At 45.1% G+C, this 17,622-nt stretch overlaps 1 protein-coding gene and 1 long non-coding RNA gene across 11 annotated transcripts in view; both read left to right on the top strand.

Annotated features, from left to right (window-relative positions):
- LOC121464233 overlaps positions 1 to 13,321 on the top strand; it is a 169,009-nt gene extending 155,688 nt beyond the window's left edge. For 2 of the 3 annotated variants that reach the window (XR_005976502.1, XR_005976501.1), the window contains exons 2-4: positions 11,351 to 11,441; positions 11,582 to 11,712; positions 11,813 to 13,321. This is a non-coding gene — a long non-coding RNA (uncharacterized LOC121464233). Of the gene's footprint in view, positions 1 to 1,009; positions 1,058 to 11,350; positions 11,442 to 11,581; positions 11,713 to 11,812 lie in introns of those variants that run through there. The other variant, XR_005976503.1, reaches the window with a different exon arrangement.
- Positions 1 to 17,622, top strand: part of Rbms3 (RNA binding motif single stranded interacting protein 3) — a 1,319,552-nt gene that overhangs the window by 156,925 nt on the left and 1,145,005 nt on the right. The window lies entirely within an intron of this gene.

Raw genomic sequence — 17,622 nt, forward strand, 5'->3', positions numbered from 1 at the left:
GCCAAGTAGGCTAGGCTGCTCAGCTAGTGAGCACCGGGGACCTGCCTGTCTCTGCCTTCCCAGTTCTGGGGTTACAAGTGTGTGCTCCTTCTTATGTGGCTTCTGGGGATCCAGTTTAGTTTTCCAGGCCTGCACAGCAAGCACTTTGCTGGCGGAAGTGTCTCCCCAGTCCAGGAGTCGCCAAAATTGTAATGTCAGCAAGCTCTAGGTTTTTAGCTTCTTTTGACAACTAGAAATTGGCTATTCCCAGGACACTCCTTATTGCCAGGGGTCATCAGAATTGGCCATACTTACCAGAGTTTCACATAGTGTTCTGGTTTACTTCCCAGATGTTTGTGTTCTGATGATCTCTGGCCTCACTGAAAATTTTCTCCTTTTGTATTTGAGGATTTCGGGGTAGCATGGTGAGTGGGCTGTCCCTTTCACTTCTTGCTCTCGGTGCCGGTGGGAGCGAAAGTCATCAAGATGTCACTCCTGTCTTATGGGGCTTTGACAGAGAGAGCCGTTCCCCAGCACAAGTGACATTTCAGATTCACGAGGGCAAGCCAAGTCATAATTGGCCCTGTCACCATTTGAGGTTGACACTGGCACCTCGTGTGTTTGCCCTGGTTGAGTAATCTGTTTGTGTCTGAGGAGGCCACACACAGGCAGATGTGAGCTGTGTTTACATTCATTTTCTGCCTGGAAACTTGGTTCCTCTGGGTCAGAGCTTTGGAATGGCTGACAGATTGGAAATTCACTGGTACACACTTGATCATAAAGACTTCCCTGGACCTGGTTTGGTAGTTGACCTGCATGACTTTCTCTGGGTTTCAGCAAAGGGGACGTCTGACTGACAGCAATGGCGTGAGTGCCACGTCTGAGTGTTCTCAGGACACCGAGTCATCCCCTTTTATGGATGAGAGGATTGAAACTTGGAACTGTTTAAAAAGATAGGGTAGACTCTGTCAGCAGCATTGGGTGGTGTTGCATGGCTGAAATCTCAGTCACTTAGGAGGTAACTGTGGAAAAATCAGTCTGGATAATTTAGAGAGACCTTGTCCCAGAAAAGACCGAGGTAAGAGGAGGATGAGAGAGAGGACATTGCTGGTCCCTCAGTCTTAGAATGTGCTGTATGCTGTGTGTGTGTGTGTGTGTGTGTGTGTGTGTGTGTGTGTGAGACTTGGTTATGCAGTTCTTGAGGGTGAACTTTGTGGATGAAAACATTGTGTTACAATGTCAAAAGGGTTGTAGGGTGGCTGGGAAGACAGCTCAGCAGTTCAGAGTACTTGTTGCACAAGAATGAGGAGCCAAGTTTGGATCCCAGGACCCATACAGTGAGTTATATGTGTTTCCACACCTGTCTGTTACCAGGCGCTGGAGGGAGTAGCAGTGTGATGGTTTCTGAGGGTTACTAGCTGCCAGCCCAGCTGAAAAACACATGAACTCCAGCCAGGGAGGGATCTCTCAAGGGAATAATGAAGAGAATGGGACAAGAGGGCACTTGATGCCATCAGGGACATCTCTGTGTGTGTATAGGTGCACACATTTGCACATGTGCATGCTCATATACCACATTCACACACATGCATTCACATGCACAAACATTGGGCGCACCTAGCACACAAACATGTTCAGATTCCTTAGAGCACTATCAGCATTATAAACACACTCAGCTCATCAGCCCTCTGCTATCCATTCATGAGGAACAGCACTTAGAGACTATTGACGACAAATAGATTTGGTGGGGGAGAAAGAGAACTAACTCAAAACATGGAAGGAAGATGCTAAGCTGCCATAAGAGCAAAACTAATAATTCTCTTTAATATTGAGCTACTTAGACATTAATAAACATACCAAGAGACAATCTTTTAATTGTATAGTGTGAGCAAGTCAAACACCTAAAGATAAACTCAGTGCAGACTTGAGCACAGTTTGGGAGAGCGTGTAGGGTTTGTTATGTGTCTGTAAAGTAAGCTCGAATAGCCTTTCTTTTGTATTATCAACGCAAAACTTAGTTCTCACCTCCAAGGGAGCAAGAGGCGGTTTATTAGTAAGCCAAACCAGAGTGACCATGGCTCAGGAACACGGATTCAGCTCATTTCTCATAACATGTTCCAATGTGGAAACAGTTTTATCATCTTATAGCCATAGAACAATGGAAAATCCTAAGTGGAATAATTGGAAATGCCTTGGCAAAAGTGCCAGATGCACAGCTTACAGAAAGACGGAGAAAGCTCTGCTGTAGCCCTCAGATACTATTTGATGACACTCTTGGCTTTAGGAGTTGTGGAAGCCAGTGGTCTGTTGTTATATTGCAAAGATTTTGCTTGGTAACCACAAAGGTATTAACTCTAAAATCAGAGGCCGGCAGTGAGTGGGCACTGAGGTAGTGAAGGAAACCTCCAGAGTTTTTCTCTCAAGATCTGAAGTTTTCCAACTATCCAGAATCAACAAGTTCCAATTAGTCCTTGTATGTTCTTAACCTAGGTATTCTAGTTTCTTTATTTTGTGATAAAATGGCGACCAGATGAAACTCAGGGGAAGAAAAAGCTTATTTATTTCATCTTTCCCTTCTATGTCTGTCATTGAGGGAAGTGAGGGCAACAACTCAAGAACTTGAAGCAGAAACCATGGGGGAGGATGCTATTTATTGGAATGAGTGCACATGCTTAGCTAGCTTTCCTATACAGCTCAGGATGACTTGCCAAGGGAATGGTTCTGCCCACAGTGGACTGGGTATCCTACATCAATTAACAGCCAAGACAATTCCCACAAATATATTCATAGGCTGTTGTGAACTGGGCAATCCCTCAGTTTGGGATGCCCTTCTCAGGTGATGCTAGGCTGTGTCATGTTGACAAAGCTATAGGATAGGAAGTGTGTCTTTTTTGTTCCATGGGGCAAAGGTATAAGCAACATGAAATAGCATTTTGATGCTTTGGTGATATTCATGCATGTGCAGAACTCTGCAGGCATTGCTAATCTTTTGATACTAGGATAAGAAAATCATTTTCAAAGTTCACATTCAGGTACACAGCAGTTGAGTTACACACACACACACACACAGAGAGAGAGAGAGAGAGAGAGAGAGAGAGAGAGAGAGAGAGAGAGAGAAAGAGAAACATCTCACAATGTTTTAAGTAAGTTTGAAATTTTGTGTTGGGCTGTAATCATAACTGTCCCAGGACACATGTAGCCTGTGAGATGTATGTTGAGTATTACTGACTCAACAGTGATACTGTTGAGTGAGTGAGTGTATTGGGATGTATTCCCTCTTCTTTGTCCATGATTGTCTCAGGGTGAACAAAACTTTGATGGTCAGCACAAGCAAATGTTCAATAGGTGGTATAGGTAGTGGTCTTTCTCACTTGTTGCTTGGGAAAACTAGAAGTTTCTCCCATAAAGAATCGCACAAAACTTGTCTGGATTGAGCAGAGCCAATAGTATTTCACCATGAGACCATCAGACAGGCTCAGACTTGCTGCCAAAACCTACCTTCTTTTTATTTATTTTCAACTTTATTGTGCATGCTCACTGTGCAGATGTGGTAGCTAAGGGAGGACTTTAGGTGTCCTGCACTGTTGCTCTCTGCTTCATTTCCTCTAGACAAGGTCTCTCACTGATTTTCAGCTGGGCTGGCTGGCCTGCAAACCCCAGCAACTGTCTCTAGCTCTGTGGTTAAGGTGCATGCTCAGTTTTTACCTACGGGGTAGTGATCTGAACTCAGGCCACTGTGATTATTCCTCAAGTGCTCTTACCGGCTGAGCCGTCTCTCCCGCCCACTGTTACATCCATTGTCAATCTGTCTTCTATAGATGACTGTCTTCTCCATGGGCTTATGGGATGGTTGGAGGAACCATTTCTACCCACAGGAGATGAAAGTTGGAAACTGAGCCTGGGCAGCTGTAACAGGTACCTTTGTGTGTGGTGCTCAGGAGTTTCTTCTGCCAGCCTGGTTTTTTCCCATGCTCTTCTTAATTCCAGCTTTATTCCCAGCCAGTGTGGCAGCTGTTTGCAGTTCATCCGTGGATGACTTGACTATTGCTCTGTCTGCTTGTCATTGTAACTTCTTCAAATTTCCACCTGACTGGGGAAAATCCCAGCCTGGGCTCTGCAAGTGCTGGACTCTCTATTCAAATTTAGAATTAATTTTAGTATGCTTCTATGGACTCTGGAATTTCCTCTGTGTCCAGAATCACAAAATCACATCATGCTTTCTTCTTCTTCCTTTCTTCTTTCCTTTTTCCTACCCCCTGTGTCTATCTATCTATCTATCTATCTATCTATCTATCTATCTATCATCCATCTATCTATTTGCCTACCTATTTATCTCTTGTTTTGAAATAGGGTCTCACATAGCCCACACTGGCCTCGAACTCACTATATATCAGAGGATGAACTTGAACTCATGACTCATGATCCTCCTGCCTTCACTTCCTTGCGAATTTTCACTGTGTAATATGTACAGTGTGTAATGTGAAGTATAATTGTAGAATATGTGCCACACTTCTCAGCTGTAGGTTGATGTGCTTTCCCCAAACAAAGCCTTGGGATATTCTCACAAAATTCTTTTGCATTTTTAGGCAAGCCTGGCCTCCAATTATGGGCCAGGTTGTTGAGTGAGTGACATCCCAGATGGTCTTTTGCTTGAGGCACTAGACTAAACCAGAAATGGCTGGAATACTGTTCTAGTGAGCTTGGTTAGCAGCCAAACCCAGGGTACAGAGAAGTCTGCTTAGTCCCTGCCTTGTGTATCAGCTGTCATAAGGTCTCGACTCTAAGGGTCATTCTTACCTTTGTTTAGAATCTTCGATTCCAGGGAAACTAGTCAATAAAAGTTCATGTTCTAGGACGTCTGTGGTAGTCTCACTTTGTTTTCTACTTAGGAAAAAGAGCCAGAAAATGGGATGCCATAAGCCATCGGCGGAGGTGGGAAGGCTATAAGCCATTGACAAAGACCAGTGTGTTTCCATCCTGCTGTTTGGCATAAGCCTTGCTTGCTGTGGGTAATTGTTCGATAAGCTTTTCTCTTTGAGAGCAGAAGCTCAGTCCAGATAGGGCTCTTGTTTCACCTGCTTTAGGCGGGACTTGATAGTACCCATTCCTGTGACAAATGCGCCTTTGGACTCTCAGTAAACCTGATGGGTCCTGCCTTGCTGCCTAAGCCTAGGGTTCTCAGATAAGAGCTCCAGGTCTCCCAGGGGTGGGGCTCCATTGAAAAAGAGCCTAGCTCAAATACCTCAGATGTTTGCTTGCCTAGCATGAATGAATCCTGGCTTTGATCCATTCCCACCACATGAACTGGGCTCAGTGGTCCATGCCTTAATCCCAGCACTCAGGATGTGGAGACAGGATGATTAGGAGTTCAAGGTTATCTTCTATTACACAGTCTGAGGCCAGGTTAGGCTATAAAATCCTATGAGAGAAGAGAAGGAAGGAGAAATAAAGGGGTTGTCTCAGTTACCCTTTGAAGGGACATCCCTCAGAAGCAGACTAAAGAAAAATGCATGCTAACGCAGTATCTTGTATGTGACCTGCAGGCCTTAGGGTATGTTGCAGTTTCTCATACCCTAGCTGGGTACTGCCTCAATGTCAGCTTTGCTTGTGGGCTTCCAGAATATTTTATGCTCCATAGCACAGCGTCCTCTTAGAGCTGTGCCACCCATGACAAGCCTGTGAGGCTGACCTCTGTGGCCTCTTGTCTGTAGACCATGATTGAATAAATATCCAGTCTTCTGAGTGGCATACTAGATATTGTGCAAAGAGATGGCACACTCCTGGCCTTGGGGCAGCTCATGAGCTTACAGGAGAGAGACAGAACCAGTAGATTAAAAAATGCAAAAAACACATTAAAACCCTAAAATTTGATGAACTTAGATAATATTTATAAATCCAATTAACATGGCTCAGAAATACAAATTTATGGATACATATGCATCTATATCAAGCATTTTGAAATGATGGGAGGGATGGCGGTTAAACAAACACAGCTTTCGGTTTCCTTCCTCTCAGATGCCTCTGAGACAAGGATTTGAGAGCAAGTTCTGTATTTAAGCAGCTTAGAACGGCCAGAAGAAGCAAAGGGAAAAGAAGGTAGTCAGACTGAGGAGATGACTCAGTCAGTAAGGTACCCACTGTGCAAGCACAAAGACCCTTCATCCCCCAGAACACATGGGAGAAAATCCTGTAGGTGTGGCAATGTACAGCTGTGCTCCCAGCCCTGAGGAGACAGTTAGGAAGGTCCGGATGGTTTAGCCAAGTCAGTCATGCAGTGAGAGACCTAATCTCAAAGCACAGGATGAAGAGGATTGTAAAAGACATGCGACTTTTGCTTCAGATCTCCACACCTGTACCTGCTACATGCACACATGCAAAATATGTACACACACACAGAGGAAATGAGGAAGAGAGTAAGGGAAGGAGAAAAAGAAGGGAGAGAGAGAGACAGAGAGAGACAGAGAGAGAGAGAGAGGAGAGAGAGAAGGTTAGACAGGGTTAGACGGCCAACCATACACTATGAGTAGTTAAACTTCTGTAGAAGGAGGGCCACTTGGTTGTTCCCACCACTTAGCTCTGAAATAATTTCACTTTTAAAACATTGCTTGGCCCATTAGCTCTAGCTTCTTTTTGGCTAACTCTTAAATCTTAATTTAATCCATTTCTATAATCTGTGTATTGCCACATGGCTGTGGCTTACCAGGTAAAGTTCAGGGTGTTTGTTTATAGTGGGGCTACATGGCTTCTCTCTGACTATGCCTACTTTCTCCCAGCATTCAGTTTAGTTTTTCCCACCTAGTTCTGTTCCCCTATATCTCTGCTATAGGCCCAAAGTGGTTTCTTTATTAACCAATGATCTGTACAGCATATAGAGGGGAATCCCACATCAAACTTCAAGTCTATGTGACAACTCTGGGAAACACTTTAAAATATTTGTTTTAAAATTACACTTTAGGCTTCCTCTCAGACCCTTATCAAAGACTTGGATATCCCTGGACTGCCATGCCCAGAGAAGATAGTTTCTGGAAAAAACCCTCTTGCCAAGAGGTGTTGCCATTAGCAGTTGGAGGTGTGTCTTGGCAGGACTAGAGGGAGCTGGGTAAAGGGGCAACCGCCTCTGCTGCATCTTTATCTGTTGATGAGAATGCTGGTTTGGAAAGTACAGGAGCAGGTTTGAGAGTCGAAGAAGCAGCCATCTGTAGAGACCCACATCCATAAGAAATGACAGAACCTGTTTCTTTCTCTGTATGATTCTTCAGAGGGAAACTTCTGAAGCAGTAGAGGGCAGATCAGGCTGTCAGCAAAGCAAACTAAAGACAGGGACAGAGTAGGCTGTGAAGATCCAGGCTGTGGTAGCTTCCTAAAGTTTGGATGCCCAGCTGGCCACTAGACATGACTTGGGTTGAGTGACTTTCCTGGGGACATATTAAATGCCTAGTCATCATTAACAGAACAAATAAATCCTTCTATCCAGGTCAACTTGTACCAATGAGTATAGTGAGGCCATTTACAAGAGCGCAGATAAAGAGCTCTAAGATCATGGACAACCTGAAGGCATTTACGCTACTGAAAAATCTACTCCAGCATGATAGCTGCCTCTCTGGAGCTCAGTGCTCAGCTGCAGAGCCCCCCGCTGCCCCATGCTGCCTCTCTGGAGCTCAGTGCTCAGCTGCAGAGCCCCCACTGCCCCATGCTGCCTCTCTGGAGCTCAGTGCTCAGCTGCAGAGCCCCCGCTGCTCAGAAACCCTCTACTACTTCCACAGCCTGGGAAAGAAGTTTCCTGAATCTTGTAACTTTGCGGGCTTCCTGAACCTTGGAAGTTTCTTTGACTTTCAGAGTTTTATGAATTTTTTCTCGAGGAAAAGTTCAGTTTGGACAAAATGGATTCATAACACAGATGTACATAGTATTTCACAGTGGAGGGACAAAGAGTCTGTGGCAGGAGTCATGATGCATGATTAATAAAAACTCAGAGAGAGAAATTGGGGTTCAACCTGAAGGCCAGAAAAGCAAAGCAGTCAGCCACTGGCTCTTACATCTACCTCAGTCTGAAATGGCGATCCTGCTTCCTGGAATCTCAGCATGACACTGCCTGAGAGCTGTCTCCTCCTGTTTTATAATCTGCTCTAGGGCTGGGATTAAAGGCATGCAATGCCCAATTTCTATGGCAAATCAGTGTGGCTACTGGGATCAAAGGTGCGTGTTATTGCAGCCTGGTCTGTAAGGCTGGACAATGTGGCTGTTTTGCTCTCTGAACTTCAGACAAATTTTATTTATTAAAATAAAAGTGCCACTAGAGAGTCACTTCAGGAAAATGAGACCTCCATGTGGTCAGAGAAGGCATGGGTCAATGGGACACATCCTTCCTCCAATCCAAGTAGATTAGAGCGGCAGGTGGGACCTATGCATTAGAAGTATTGTTTTGTGTCTCTTACTGTCTGTAGAAGAGAAGGTGTTGGGGAGTTGGGTGGGAGTGGTTAGCATATCTAATGGGTATGAGTTATGGTCTCTGCTCACATTGTGTCAGATGTATCGTCTCCAGAGCGCTGGCACCTGAGGAAACTTAAGATGGCCAAGGCTCTTATCACTGGATACCGTGTCATTGTTGGTGTATCTCTACAAAAGGCCAGTGTCCTAGGCTTCAGCAAATGCCCCCTGCACGAACTTATGAGTGCCAGCCTTTGTCAGGAGCTGTGATTCATGTGTTTCACCTGTCTGGTAGTGATCCTGGCAGATATGCCCAAGAATTTCCTTGAGAAGGCAGATCAAACATTAATTACCCATTATTATACGAAAGCATTGGATCTAAGATGGATGTGATATTGTACATCTGTAATCCCTGCATTCAAGAGGCTGAGGAGGGAGGACCCAGGGTCAGCCTGGATGTTGGTCTCAAAAAACAACAAACAAACAGAGCAAGCTTATGCATGCTATTGTTTTCCTCAGTCCTGCATTCAGGTTCCGAGGAGAGATGCAGAGGTGTCAGGATACGCTAGCGATGGAAGAGAATTAACGGGGAAACACGTAAAGCAAACATGTGACGCTTGCTTGTGTTTCCATCTACTCAGTGACATAGCTGTTTATGGAGGAAGGAGGGAGAGATGAGTCAGGCCGGTCCAACAGGAGGCAGCAGCCGCACCAGTCATGTGGATGAGGGGAGTGAGCATAGAATTGGAACTGTTAAGCCTTTCAAAGGGATGCTGAGATACAGGAGGCAGATGAGCCACAAAAGCAACACCAGTAAGGACCTGGAGAGAGCAGGCAGAAAAGGAATTCAAATGTGAAGGATGAGAAGATGAACTTGAAGGAGGGCTCTAGAGCATTAAAAATAAAACAAACAGCCGGGCGGTGGTGGCGCATGCCTTTAATTCCAGCACTCGGGAGGTAGAGGCAGGAGAATCTCTGTGAGTTAGAGGCCAGCCTGGTCTACAAGAGCTAGTTCCAGGATAGGCTCCAAAGCTACAGAGAAACACGGTCTCAAAAACAAAACAAAATAAAACAAAAAATTAAAACCAAACAACAAAGCAATGGCCCATGTTTTCAAGACTGCTTTTAGTCAACCGAGGACCAACAACCCTTTGAGCAGGAAGGACGGGAACCCTGCTGGCATCTTCAAGGCATCCCTCCTGCCCAGCCTCACTAAATCTTTAGAGTAAAAACATACTAATGGCCAAGCTTGCCCACTACCTGCAGATGTTACAGGCTCACACCTGATAAGCTTTAAAATAACCAGAATGTAAGGCTTGGAGAGGAGCCTGTGTGAAGTCTCTGTTAAGACACAAACAAACATGCGGTAGACAGAATGTACGACCCAGATGATGGGCCAGCTTAGATGCTCCTGACTGTTCAGCCAATAAGGAAGGGAGGAAGGTACCATCATTCATGGCCATCCTAGCCTTGCCTTATTGGTGAGCTCCAGACCAGGAGGTGAAGAGAGCTCCTGAGTAAGACAGGTGGGATTGTCCTCTGGCCTTCACGGGCATGTGGACACATGTGCATGCCCCCACGCATGTGTGCCTGTGCACGTGAATACATGCACATGTGTACAGATACGTGTTTTAAAAAGTACACTAAAACCGTGATGGCCAGTGGGACTGGGAATAAGGATCACATGTTCACTCCATAGCATCCACTCAGAGTCCAACACAGGGCGAATGGTTCCTGACCCCAGTTATTTATATATTTCCCCTCTTTCTCCTGCTTGCTCGTGAAACATAGAGCAAGGAGTTCATGCATGTTATAGCTACACGTCTACACGTGATACAGCTTCACTTTACAATACAGCTGGTGTGCGAGAAGTGCTTAGTTTCATGTGCTGGGTTACATGACACCCACAGTGACCTAGGTGCCTCTTTAACAAGAAAGAGCTGGGTATGCAGGGAGGTACAGGTGGCAAACCACGTGCTTGATCATGCGCTCCACCCTCTCTTTTACCTTCCTGTCTCTTGGAAGAGAATCATGTCTCTTCCAAGAGGAAAACTGTCACCCGAGTGACAGAAAAAGCCTGTAATATGTTAGCCAATAGATCAGTGAGATTACTTTAACTCAAATAAAATTTCAAAACCTATTCCTCAGTCGGGGCTGCTGCAGTCCGGGGGCGCCATGGCTACAAATGACTACTGACCACTCCACCAGACAGCAGAGGGTATTTCTGTCATCACAGGGAGCTCCGCAGTCAGTAGTCTATCGGTGTGGTGTGCTGTTGGCAGCTGCTTTTGTGTGGACGAGGTTCTGTGGATGCTTTGATCTCTGTGCTTCTGGGTAGCATTTCAATTTGGCACTCCAGCCTGGGTGCTTCGTCGTGTGCGAGCTACCCTGTGTTCTGCGCTCTATAAAGGGCAAAGTGGTAGCACTGGGCTTTCATGACTTGAGGCAAAGAAAAGAGGGTCATGAGTAGAGCCATGTGTCTCTGTATCTCTCACACTTGTTTGGTGCTCTTCTGTCTCAGGTGGGAAGCCCAGCTGGGACAGAAACTTCTTCCATCTTCTATATGATCCCTAGAACCAACAGGCTGCATTAGATTCAATCAAGGAATGGACTGCGGGCTAGGAGGAATATGCTTAGGGCTTTGGAAGCTCTGTGACACACTGAATAGTGAGGTAACTTCCTCATGAAGTCTGTCAAAGAGAAGCCCTTGAGGTCGATATCCCCAATCCCATCTGCCCAGCCTTTCCCTGATGGTTATCCCAGGGCAAGGAGCCCTTGAAGAACCTCTTATTAATTTCCAACTGCATTTTGCTCTATTGTGTAGTATTTCAGTGACAGAATCCACTCAGGAGAGTTGGGGCAAGGCTGGCCAAGGTTATCAAGGAGCTGAGTTCTGAGTTCAGGTGCCCACATGGCAGTGGAATGATCCCTTCTGTCCCTTCAGACCTTTGAGACGTCTGGGAGGTCCTAGAAATCACATCAAGTCTCCAGTCCAGGACACAGCTGCCTAGGGGAATCCCAGGGACAGGCGGCAGGTAGTGTATCCTCTCTGAGTTTTCTTCTCTTGTCCTCCCATCCCTCCTCTGTGTGTGTGTCTGTTATTTACGATTCCACACAGAACACGATTCCATCGGTCACTGGTGCCCAAGGATTTATTCTATGTTCTTATCAACAGAGATTGCATGGCCTGCAAGGTGATGGACTCCAATGTGATCACTGCAGAATTCGCCAAATTCCAAACCACTGGCAGTTGGAACGCACAAGCCCCCTACTGGCGAGGAGGCAAGGGAAGCAAGCTGGGAGGAGGTGAGGACCCATCAGCTTTGCCCGCTGCCCCTTATCTCCTCAATGATTATATTGTTTGCACCCATTCTTAATGGCCTTTTCCCTATGTGTCCTCCTGTAGGCCCATTACTTGGCTAGAGAGAGATGGACCACCTTCTCAGGTCTTCTGGAAGTTGCTGAAACATGGTGAGGAAGGAATGTCATCACTCATAGGATGGAATCAAGAAACTCTTAGAATGGAACTAAGCCTGAAGTACTTCAAGCCCTGGGACCCCCCTTTGGGGTCGTACTGCTCTCTCTCTCTCTCTCTCTCTCTCTCTCTCTCGTATTTCTCTTTACTTAGTGCAGAGAATTGTACACAGGAACTGATTTAACAGGTATAATTTTGGTTAATAAAAAATAATATAAGAACTGACTCAAAAGAAGTTCAAGGACATTTATTATTAGCATTAAACACACACACACACACACACACACACACACACACACACACACACGAGAAGGCAAAATGTAAATCTCAGCATCTGCCCAGAGGTGGAAGATGGAGGAGAAAATGCAGTCATGCAGCTTAAGTTAAGGCAACAAGAAGGTCAACCATATGGCAAACAGGCAGGTGCATGGAGGCGGTGGGGGGAGGCTTTAAAGAAAGTGTGAAGGCTGAGTGTTCAGGAAAATGGCCCAGGAAGGAGATGGAGGGAAAAAAAAAGAGTTCTGAGTGGTTGAGAAAGGCAGGCACTCTTTCAAAGTTGCTTGGCCACACCTTTGTGAGGGACTTCACTAGAGTGTGGGATCCTGGAGAAGAAAAGTACATTATCTCATTAAAAAGATAATTATTCTTCTCATCTCTGTTAGAGTCAAGGTGGTCCCACCTTCCGGAGGAATGGTCCTGTAGCTTGGTGATTCAGCTGGGATGCTGGGTACCCACAAGCCCACTCTCCTTGGTGATTGACCAGCTCAGCTGGGATGCTGGGTACCCACCAACCCACTCTCTTCATCTGAAGGACACAGTTTTTCCTCAATTGGCCTCTACTGCCACTGTAACAAACAGATTCTGTTCCCAGAGGTCTCCTGAACTGAGGTCTCAGGCTAGGTGGTCAATGGGGCCATGTTATTGGACTAGTAGAGTTCTTACCTTTTCGTTAAAAATTCATGTCTTTTCTGTTTTTTCAAGTTTGGATTCAGGTGATGGCACACAGGAGTCCCATTGCTTAGCTACCAAAGACTTCTTTAACTGTGGTGCCAGCTACAGCTGAAACACAGTCAGGCACGTATTCCACCCGGGGCTCCCGTGAGTCGTTTCAGATGAATGTTGAACTACAAAGAACCATACACCTCACAGTTTGAGATTTAGGTTTTCTCTGATCCTGTAGTTAGAAAAGTAGACAATGTTTTAAATATCAAAGGTGGCTTTCAGTTGCTTCAAATCTTTGGGACAATTTTAGGTGGTTCGGCACTGCTGTTTTCTAAGGTCAGGTAGGAGTAGGGGACCAACGACATTACCAACTGCGTTGTTCAGGCCTCTGTAGGTCTGCCGACTTGAGAAGAGCTGAAGAAAGACAGCATGCTTCTGTAGGGGGGTTTGCAGGTGGGATGTTTCTGTGTCTGCCCTGTAACTATGTCTACCTTACAATAAAACACCTTGCTTGACTCAGCAATAAAGTGTCTGTTGAATTCCTTCCCAAGCGTGTCTTTAGTGATTTATCAGAGCATCCAGGAGACCTACAAGAGATTTTGTCTGCCAGAGATCTCAGCTGCATCAAGCCAGACCACTCTTTCAGAAGTGGCATTAAGGGGCTCTGTAGATGGCTCAGTTGGTAAGCTTGCCATCCAAACATGAGGACCTGGATTTGATCCTCAGAACTCACATCAAAACAACAACAAACCAAAACCCAAAAATGGACATGGTGGATTGTGCTTATGACCCCAGCATTGTGGAGACAGACAAGCAGCAGATGCCCAGGGCTCACTGGCCCAGCCAGCCTAGTCTACTTAGTGAGCTCCAGTGAATACTTTGGGATAGGGCCACACCCAATAAATAGTGGTTATTTCATTGTTATTGAAGAACAGGGCAACCCAGCACAATTGGATGGCCTCAGAGTAGCAGCACAGGCCTGTCTGCTTAATGATACGGAAATGCAAAGCAAAGATTCATGGAACATAAGTTAGGAGATGAGAAGCTGCTGCTCCTACCTTGTTCACAGAGCCAGATACCTTAGTTTCTCTCTATGTGAAATGGGTCCAATGTATTTTTTTCTCACACAGAGATGACACGATCTTCTTCATAGAAAAGGACTTACAAAGTGTGATTAAGGAAAAAGTTGCCACACAAGCAGAATGACCTGAGTTTGTTTGGGTCCCCCAAACCCATTGAAGGTGGATATAATAGTGTGTACGTATAAGCCCAGCACTCCTAGTCACAGGAGAGTCCCTGGAAAAGTATTTGTCAGCTAGCCTGCCATATGCAGGGGTGAACAAGAGACCCTGTCTCACACAAGGTGGAAGATGTGTACTGACATCTCCCTCCATGTGTGTACTGTGGTATGTACGCAATTATATTTGCAGGTGCTTGTACACACACATGCACACACTATATAAAAGAAAATGGCTATTGTACATAGAAATTTGGGTACTGCTCTTCCCATTTGCATCCTCAGGTTCATGCCATGATTATGGTAGGTGAATGCCTCCTTCTATACACTGACCAGGAAGTCTCTTTCTCCTTGGGATGCCACCCACAGATGGCCACTTTGGAGGGCATTTGTCACATTTGTAAGAAGCAGGTTTGATCATGCTCAACACTCTACATCACCATGCCTGAGATTTTGAAAGAACCAAAATGTGAAGGTAGGAAGTACGATTACCCAGTCCGGTGTAGCAAATGCTTTTCCTGATTGCCTAGAGTGTTACAGACACAGTCCCAGAATGTGAAGACAGACAAGACAGAGAAAATGTTCTCTACTTTCAACATTGAAAAGTCAAGGGAAGTTGGAGAGCAGGGCTTTGGCATAGGTGCTGGGAATTGAACTCTTAAAGTATTGACTGTGAGCCCCAGGCTTTAGCAATTGAGCTATCTCTCCAGCTCCCCTTCCTACTTTGAAATTGTCATAATGGTGTTAATAACTGTGGTGATAAACGAATACAATGGTTCTCAACCTGTGGGTACTGACCCATTTTGCAAACCTCTATCTCCAAAAAAATATTTACATTATGATTCGTAACAATAGCAAAATTTCCATTATGAAGTAAGTAACAATGAAATAACTTTGCTCACCACAGCATGAGGAACTGTATTAGAGAGCTGCAGTGTATGAAGGTTGAAAGACACTGAGCTAATAACTGTGCACATATTATGTTACCCACTAGGCAAAATGTTTTAAGAGCACTGAATCATTTAATTTTTATAATGGCAACATGAAGTAGGTCCCCCTGTTTCATGTGGGAGGAACTGAGGCATGAAGTGGACAGGTAACTGGGCCAAGTCCTCTGACTTATGAGAGGTGTAGTTGAGACAGTACAGGCATACACTACACCAAACCCTGGGCTCTTCCCAGCATGCTCAGCAGCTGTTTTTTCATTTGTTCTCTGACAATTTCATACATGTATATGATGAATTTTAGTCATCCACCCATTATTACCCCCAACCCACCTCTTATGTTGAACCCTTATGCTTCTCAACAAGCCCCTCTTCTCTACGTGTGTGTATGTCTCTCTGGGTGTGTGTGAGAGTGTGTGCATGCATGTTTGTCTTTCTGTCTCTCTGTCTATATGCGTATCTGTCTTTCTGTGTGAATGTGTATCTGTCTCTGTCTCTGTCTCTGTCTCTCTCTCTCTCTCTCTCTCTCTGTGTGTGTGTATCACTGACTTTATTTGGGGTAGATTGCTCATAGGTGGGTGAGTGGTACTTGAAATAGCATGGTTGGCATTTCAGTGACCATACCACTGAGAAATGACACTCCCTTCTTCAGTGACCCTTAACCATCATCGGTCCCTCAGAGAAAGGTAAGGCTTCATGAGCCCAATCCGTGAGGGAAAGTTGAAGGGCCTTGGAACAAGTCTTTCTCTGTCCCCCTAGCCAGATCCCAAATCATGACCCAGAGACTATAGCTCAGGCTTGGTTCCTAACTAGCCCTTATAACTTAAATAACCCATTTACATTAATTTGTTTGTCATGTAGCATTGCCTCTCTTCCATCTTGCACCTCCTATTTTCTATCCATGTACAGATACTCCCCCCCCCACACACACAAGGAGAGACATTTGAGACCCAGTTGGCAGAGTAGGCCTTCCCTTCTCCGCAGACAGGTGTCTCCACAGTTATGAGACATTTCCTTTTCATGGAAATCCTCAGCTAACACATGGGATCAGTCCAAAGCCACCTGACAGCAAGGCAGACTACAGTGCACTGACTGGAACAAGTAATTAAATATACGAGTGTAATGGGAAAGGAAGGTCTTCAGCCAGCCATCCCCACCCCACCCACATGGAGTTCAAGGATTCCTTTTGCCTTTGAGTCCCTTTCTTGTTAATTAGCATTGATTGAGCCTGCCCAAAGTGCCTGGCTCTTGTCAAATCCCATTACTGGATACTCCGAGACACTATCTGCCTGCCAACCGTTGGTGTGTGGGACACTGAGTGTATATGTCGTGCGGGGGGGGCGCTATTGAATATTCTGTGGAGTAGTTAACACATTGATCAAGGCTGTTATATAAGAGGCTTGCTTTTTCTGCTATGGCAGTTTTGTAGACAGGGTTTCATTTTTCTGCCATTAGCATTATCAACCCAAACCAGTTCTCCAAGGCAAGTTATGATGGTCTAAAAAGCATGTCAAGCTGACCCGCCGGTGCTGCTTTTAAGGATAAACATAGGAAAATGTCAACTTGGTACAGTAAAAAAGATGTGACCGAAGAAATGTATTTCTCTCTATGGTGTTCCCAGTCAAGATGTGCTGTGTAATTGGTTGGTGAGGTAAATGGAGGCCCAGAAACATCCACGGTCATTTCATGCTCTTAATCCACATCAGTGTTGCCAGAGGCCAGCCAGGGCTGTGTCCTCACAGCACACGAGGATGGAGCACTCCAGTCATTAGCCGCCCACTTCACCTTTACTCAAAACCATTAATGTGGAGAGAGGAAATAGTTGTATTCATTTCCAGATGTATTTTAGAATAAATGAATGGAAGTAGCTTCTTGACCTGGGGTGAGAAAGAAATCCATGCTCCGTCCTTGACTGTCTGTTCAAATTTTAGGGGGTCAAGTTTCCTATTTGAAAAAAAAAATCTGAGAATTACATTGCTCAATGGTTCATTATTTACTTTTGTATGGGGAAGACATGGCTGTCATTAAGGTTTGGGATCTGTTTTGTTTGGGGAAACTCATTGTTTCCTCTACTATTAGCTAAGATTTTAGTGCTGAGAAACTCTGAAAGTCCCAAAGACTGTAGATGGGTTTTATCCACCTGAGTGTGAGGATTATCATCATCCTTTTGACCACAGTAACAGAAGTTCTAGAAAGCATAGGGTTGAGATCCTAAGTCTGTGTTTACATTTTCTAATAGATGTGATGTTGTCGCTGTGCTATAGCTCTGCCCAGAGCTGCAGAGGCAGCCCAGGCAGTAAAGCTTGTGCTGCAAAAACCCACAGGAACCTAGATTTGAACTCCTAGAACCATGTAAAGAAAGCCAGATGCACTAGAGGTTGTCTGTAATCTCAGAGCTCTTATAAGACAGGGACAGAGATGGGAGACTCTCCAGATGGTTGAGAGGACCAGCTAGCCTGGCCTATGCAGCACTCAACAAGAGATGCTGCCTCAAACAAGGTGAATGATGAGAGCATCTGAGGTTGTCCTCCAACCTCTGCACACGAAAGTATGAAGACTTCAGTTAAAATACTATAGAATTCTATCATTCATTTAAGAAATTTCTATCTACTGTAAAT

Source organism: Microtus oregoni, unplaced genomic scaffold, assembly GCF_018167655.1.
Source record: "Microtus oregoni isolate MIOR12 unplaced genomic scaffold, Mior012 000028F_ref0000031, whole genome shotgun sequence".
NCBI classification, from domain to species: Eukaryota; Metazoa; Chordata; class Mammalia; order Rodentia; family Cricetidae; genus Microtus; species Microtus oregoni.